Raw genomic sequence first — 7,223 nt, 5'->3', positions numbered from 1 at the left:
CGATTCCCCCTCCGGCGGAGCTCCGGGAAAGGCCCCAAGATGGGATCTCTTGGGTACAGAAGGTTGCGGCGGTGGAAATAGGGTTTCGTGGTGCTCCTGGATGTTTTCGGGGTATATGAATATATATAGGAGGAAGAAGTAGGTCGGTGGAGCCACGAGGGGCCCACGAGGGTGGAGGGCGCGCCAAGGGGGGTAGGCGCGCCCCTGCCTCCTGGCCTCCTTATTGGTTTCTTGACGTCCACTCCAAGTCCCCTGGATCACGTTTGTTCCAAAAATAACTCTCCTGAAGGTTTTATTCCGTTTGGATTCCGTTTGATATTCCTTTTCTGCAAAACACTGAAATAGGAAAAAACCCAGCAATTTGCACTGGGCCTTAGGTTAGTAGGTTAGTCCCAAAAATAGTATAAAAGTGTATAAATAAGCCCATTAACATCCAAAACAGATAATATAATAGCACAGAACTAGGGCTGGAATTCGAGCCGAGTCGAGCCAGCTCGACTCGACTTGCTAAAGCTCGTTTTGTTAACGAGCTAGCTTGCCACCTCACTCTTAGGAACGGTATGAATTCAACATCCTCCTCCTCATCCTGTACATGGAAACAATGAATGTCATGTAGGTTAGACACAATATTTGTATGGAAAGTAACGGAAATGTTGATAACAAGACTTACCACTATTATTGGTGGTTGATTGTCCTTGTGTGAACCTTGTATGAAGCTAGAGGCACATACTAATGCCTCGACCATTGCTGGACGTAGAGAACTCCGGTAATTATCAAGGATTCTACCTCCTGTAGAGAAAATTGACTCGGAAGAAACACTAGTAGCCGGTATAGTCAAGAATCTACGTGCCATCTTGGATATAACGGGGAACCTATGTGCATTCACCTTCCACCAATCAAGTAACACAAATGTCGTGTCTTCGGGATCTACATTTGCTTCATCCAAATAGAGGAGCAATTCTGATTTAGATGCTTCTGTAGTTGTTGCTTGTAGATAGTTCCGAAAACCACTTGGTCGTACTATGGTTGTTGATGCCCTTGATTGCCTACTCATAGAAGCACCTCCAGTATTTTGAGTAGCATAATTCTTTTGGCGATACTCAGCCTCATAAGTGTCATATAGGTCATACAACTCCTTCCTAACCTCAGCTTCCTCCTCACAGCCCTTGGTTTCACCATAAATCTTTCTAAAACAGTAACCAACAAATCTCATCTTCCACCTAGGATCTAAAACAATAGCAAGAACCATAACATTGTTTTTCTCCGCCCAATACTTATCAAATTTATCTATTATTGCGTATGCCATAGCTGATAGATTCTTATCTTTAGAATGACATGCAGCCGCTGTCTCCATTTTGACAGTCACTATATAAGGGTAAAAGATACTTGCAGTAGGGTATACAGATCCTGATAATACCTTAGTTATCTCAGCAAATTGCATCAAGATTGGTTGCACCTTGGAATACATATTCCAATCTGCATGAGAAGGCTCCCACGTGTAATTCATATCAGAATCTGCATATTCATGAAAAATAGGCCTATATGGAGTACAAGAATCGAACATCTTATATGTTGAATTCCACCTTGTTGACACATCTATGTCTAGCCCCAGGTTCTATATTCAGTGTTTTACAAACTTCAAGGAATTTATACATGCGACTAGGAGACTTCTTCAAATACTTCACAGTTTCCCTTAGCGAGCTAATAAAAGCTTGAAATGGTGCCAAACCGTCATTGACTACCAAGTTGACTATGTGAGCACAACAACGAACATGAAAATGTGTGGAAATGAAGCCAGGTACTTTCCTTGCAACAAACTTGTTAATCAAATTCCTCACATCTCCATCATTATTTCTAGCATTGTCAACTGTGATTGAGATGACCTTGTCCTCTATTTTCCATTCACATAAACATTCAAATACTGCTTGAGCTATGATGCTTCCTGAATGTGGTGGATCTAACTCAATAAAGTTCAGGACACGACATTGCGTAACCCAATGGACATCTATGTAGTGAGCGACCAAAGCCATGTAGGAGAGATTTTGATTTGATGTCCACAAGTCACTTGTTAAACAAATATGTTCGACATCCCTGAAACTCTTCTTAAGAAGTTCCTTCTCAGATTCATAAACCTTGACGCACTCTTTTCTTATGGTCTTTCTACCAATGAACTTATATGCTGGATTCATATGTCTTAAACCATTTGTGTTCTACCATTCTAAAAGGATAATCATGCACAATTACCATCTTAGCAATGTTCTTACGAGTTTCTTCAGGATTATATTCAGTGCAAACAGATGTAAGTGATGAACCCGGCTCGAAGTTGAGTGTACCTTGACCTTGTGATTTTCCCCTCATGAATGCTCGATATGCTGGACATAAGTCATTGTGCCTATTAAGACTAGTAGTCTGCCCCCTTGTTTGTAAATAAATAAATCTCCACAATAGTTGCACTTGGCCTTTTCTTTCTCTTCCCCTTCAACTGGAACCATGGTAAAATGCTGCCAACATTTCAAACGCTTTCCTCTCACCCTCTTTTTTTCACCTTGGGAGACACTTCAATACCCTTTTTCCTTCTGCGGCTCTTCATCGGCTCAGAGGATACACCATCAACTGGCCCATGTTCTTGCTGGCCGTCACTTCCAGAATCAATCATCACATGTGGAGGTAAGCTTTCCTCAGACATTTCATCATCCATATCAAACTCATCCTCTTCATACTCCTAATCACGATTATCCTGTTGTTCTATGTTGAAACGACAAATTTTTTGAAAGCAATAAGAGGCAATGGATATCGTTTCGTCCCCAAAGGTTGGACGTTCCCTACCGAAACCATCATGCTTGTTGTGAGAAGCTCTCGTTTGTGAGAAGTATATACCCAAACCTGCCCCAAATGGGATAAAAAATTTACCACGACATGTTGATGCCGCTCCATGATAGCGTGCCAAGTTTCATGAATTTTAGACGAGTTTTGAATTTAATAGAATTTAAAACCAGGTATCTCAATGTTTGCGGCCGAGTGACGGTGGCAGAGTGTTTGACATTCATTCCCATTTCTTGCATGGGACCTAAGCATGCAACCAAGGACACAGATTTGAATTTTCAACCGATTTATATGCATTAGAGCGTGTGCATGTAGTTCAAATTAAATTATGCACATAAATGCATTGAAAACTCAATTAATGCATAAAAATGTCCAAACGAACCCCGAAAATTCCCGAAAATTGACACAACACTCCTGTTGTCCTATGTTGACACGAGAAAAAAATTGAAAGCAATAAGAGGCAATGGATATCGTTTCGTCCCCAAAGGTGGGACATTCCCTACCGAAACCATCATGCTTGTTGTGAGAAGCTCTGGTTTGTGAGAAGCATATATCCAAACCTGCCCCAAATGGGACAAAAAATTTACCACGGCATGTTGATGCCGCAACATGATAGCATGCCAAGTTTCATGAATTTCAGACGAGTTTTGGATTTACTAGAATTAAAAAAGCAAGTACCTCAACATTTTCTGGAGAGCCACGGTGTTGTGGTGTTCGAAATTCATCCCCATTTATTGCATGGGACATAAGCATAAACCCATGGACACATATATGATTTTACAACCCATGTTGGTGCACCGGAGCATGTGCATGTGCTTTAATTTTGAATTGTGCACCTGAAATGGCTAGAAAACCAATTTAAAGTATAAAATTTCCAAACGAACACTGAATAATTCCGATTTTTTACGACACACATATAGTTGCATGTTCAATGCAGATAAAAGGTCTAGCAATTCAAACACCGTCCATTGCCGTTGTGACCCCATTGTGTAATTCAAATCAAGATGAAAAATCAAGTAGATCCCACACAGTTTATTATCACAACCGTGTGAGATGCATTACAAAATATCCTGGAGCACCATCGGTGTATAGTACGCCTATGGCTTACGCGAGAAGGTGCGTCAGCTATAGTCCAAAGCCGGTGTGTCAAGCACACTAGCTCGCTCACCAAATATCATTTCACTGTTCAATCATTGCCGGTGAAAGATGGTGACGTGGACCCGTGTTGTGAGGGCAACTTTGGCGGCCCACTCCGGCAAGAGCGCGACCGCAGCCGCCATGTGCGTGCTAACAAGGTGCATGAGCGCGGCCGCAATCTGCGACCAGGCAGCCAAGGTAGCCCAAACGACCACTGGAAGTGCAACTATCCCTGGGTAGTTTTGGTAATTCCTAACAACATATAGCGCATTGAACTAATGCTCTTTCAAGATAATCATTTCAGAAAGTTCAATCTTTGGCATGGCATGGACTAGGAATGTGGACCCCTCAGAATGCTAAGGACACTTGTTGGCTCAAGCTCAAGACTCTACATTTTTGTTTTAGTGATCCAAGATCACATTAAGTCCATAGGAAAAGCCAATACTATTAAAAGGGGATGAGGTGTTGCTTAATGGCTTGCTTGCTCAAAATGCTTAGTGATATGTTCCAAAAGCCCTCAACCACTTTCTCATATCCACATATGTCCCAAACCAAAAGTCAAACTCGGCCCCACCGATTTGATCTATACGGCGCCATCGAGTTCATTTGACATAGCCACTGCCAGAAACCCTAGTCAGTTCGGTCTCACCAATAGGGATCTCGGTCTTATCGAGATGAGATTGCAAACTCTCTGTTTCCCTTTCGTAACATTTCGGTCTAACCGAGATGAGCGATCGGTCCCACCGAGTTCACAATGCAAACTATCTGTTTCCCTTTCATAACATTTCGGTCTCACCGAAATGACGATTCGGTCCCACCAAGTTTGCCTGACCAACTCTATGTTTGCCTATTACAGAAATCGGTCTCACTTCATTTATGTGATCGGTCTCACCGAGATTATGTTATGCCCTAACCCTAATGAAATCGGTCCCACCGAGTTGACATGTCGGTCTCACCGAAAATCCTAACGTTCACAATTTGAACTGAATCGGTCTGACTGAGTTTCATGATTCGGTCCCACCGAGTTTGGTAAATTGTGTGTAACAGTTAGATTTTGTGTGGAGGCTATATATACCCCTCCACCCATCCTCCATTCGTGGAGAGAGCCATCAGAACGTGCCTACACTTCCAACATACATTTTCTGAGAGAGAACCACCTACTCATGTGTTGAGACCAAGATATTCCATACCAACCACAAGAATCTTGATCTCTAGCCTTCCCCAAGTTGCTTTCCACTCAAATCATCTTTCCACCAAATCCAAATCTGTGTGAGAGAGTTGAGTGTTGGGGAGACTATCATTTGAAGCACAAGAGCAAGGAGTTCATCATGAACACACCATCTATTACCTTTTGGAGAGTGGTGTCTCCTAGATTGGTTAGGTGTCACTTGGGAGCCTCCGTTAAAATTGTGGAGTTGAACCAAGGAGTTTGTACGGGCAAGGAGATCACCTACTTCATGAAGATCTACCCAACTGAGGCAAGTCCTTCATGGGTGATGGCCATGGTGGGATAGACAAGGTTGCTTCTTTGTGGACCCTTCGTGGGTGGAGCCCTCCGTGGACTCACGCAACCGTTACCCTTCATGGGTTGAAGTCTCCATCAACGTGGATGTGCAATAGCACCACCTATCGGAACCATGCCAATAATCTCCGTGTCTAAATTGCGTTTGCCCCCTCCAAACTCCTCCCTTTACCTTCATATGCAAATGTTTTACATTCTGCTGCTATACTCTTAGACTTGCATGTGTAGGCTGATTGCTTAGCTTGTGCTAAGTTGCTAAAATCTGCCAAGACTTAAAATTGGGAAAAGGATAGATTTTTATTTGGTCAAGTAGTCTAATCACCCCCTCTAGACATACTTCCGATCCTACAAGTGGTATCAGAGCTTTGGTCTCCATTTTCCTTGATTTGCATAGCTTTTGGTGATCATAGCATTGGTTTCACAACCTAGGAGAGTATGGCGTCTAGCGAGGGAAATTACCACCATAGAGGTCCTTACTTTGATGGTACAAATTTTGCTAGTTGGAAGCATAAGATGAAAATGCATATTCTTGCACATAACCCCACCATTTGGGCTATTGTGTGTATTGGCTTGCAAGGTGAATTCTTTGATGGAAGAGAACCGAACCGTGAAGCTAGCACGAAAGAGTTGAAGATGCTGCAATACAAAGCTCAAGCTTGCGATATCCTCTTCAACGGATTGTGCCCCGAAGAATTCAACAAAATCAGCCGTCTTGAGAATGCAAGGGAAATTTGGGATACTTTAATTGATATGCACGAGGGTACCGACTCCGTCAAGGAATCCAAATTGGATGTGCTTCAAAGTCAACTTGACAAGTTCAAAATGAAGGATGGTGAAGGTGTCGCTGAAATGTACTCTAGGCTTGCTCTCATCACAAATGAGATTGTCGGCTTAGAAAGTGAAGAGATGACCGATAGATTCATCATCAGGAAGATCCTAAGAGCCTTGGATGGAAAAGATGATACCGTGTGCACATTGATCCAAATGATGCCCAATTACAAAGATCTCAAGCCAACGGAAGTGATTGGAAGAATTGTTGCTCATGAGATGTCACTCAAGGATAAAGAAGAGCTTCACAACAAGTCTAGTGATGCTTACAAAGCCTCATGTGATGCTCCTACATCATCAAGTGAGAAACAAGCCTTCAATGAAGAATGGAGCCTAATGGTGAAGAATTTCAACAAGTTCTACAAGAGTAGAAGCGAATAAAGAAGTTCCAAGACAAGGTCCTACAATGAAAAAAGATCTTCGAGTCGTGAGCGTAATTGCTACAATTGTGGAAGACTCGGACACTACTCAAATGAGTGTACATCCCCCTACAAAAGGAAAGAAAATTCACCCAAAAGGAGAAATAGAAGAGAAGAATCACCTCCAAGAGAGAGAAGGAGTAGAGATGATCGTTATGAACGAAGAACCTCTCGCAGAAGCAAGGATTCGAAAAGGAAGGAAAAGTCATCAAGGAGCTACACAAAACGAAGACATCAAGCTCATGTTGGTGAATGGGTATCCGGTTCCGACTCTGACAATCACTCCGAGAGAAGTTATCACTCCGACTCCGAATATACAATAGATGAAGGTGTTGCCAGTCTAGCACTTGTGTCAACCAACTCCAACGACATATTTGACTCTCCAAATGAAGGAATTGGAAGATGCTTCATGGCTAAAGGCCCAAAGGTATCACACCCCGAGTATGTTGATTTCAATAGTGATGAAGATGACTTGCTAGGTGATGATGATTTAC

General features: G+C 42.5%; 1 pseudogene; it reads right to left on the bottom strand.

The window, feature by feature from the left end:
• Positions 1–581: 581 nt before the first annotated feature.
• LOC147958664 (zinc finger BED domain-containing protein RICESLEEPER 2-like) lies at positions 582–2,358 on the bottom strand (annotated as a pseudogene).
• Positions 2,359–7,223: the final 4,865 nt, after the last annotated feature.

This window comes from Triticum urartu, chromosome 7A (assembly GCF_056163025.1).
Source record: "Triticum urartu cultivar PI428250 chromosome 7A, HENAU_Tu73, whole genome shotgun sequence".
Taxonomy (NCBI): domain Eukaryota; kingdom Viridiplantae; phylum Streptophyta; class Magnoliopsida; order Poales; family Poaceae; genus Triticum; species Triticum urartu.
The sequence above is the reverse complement of the archived record's forward strand: the minus strand, read 5'-3'. Positions and strand labels throughout refer to the sequence as shown.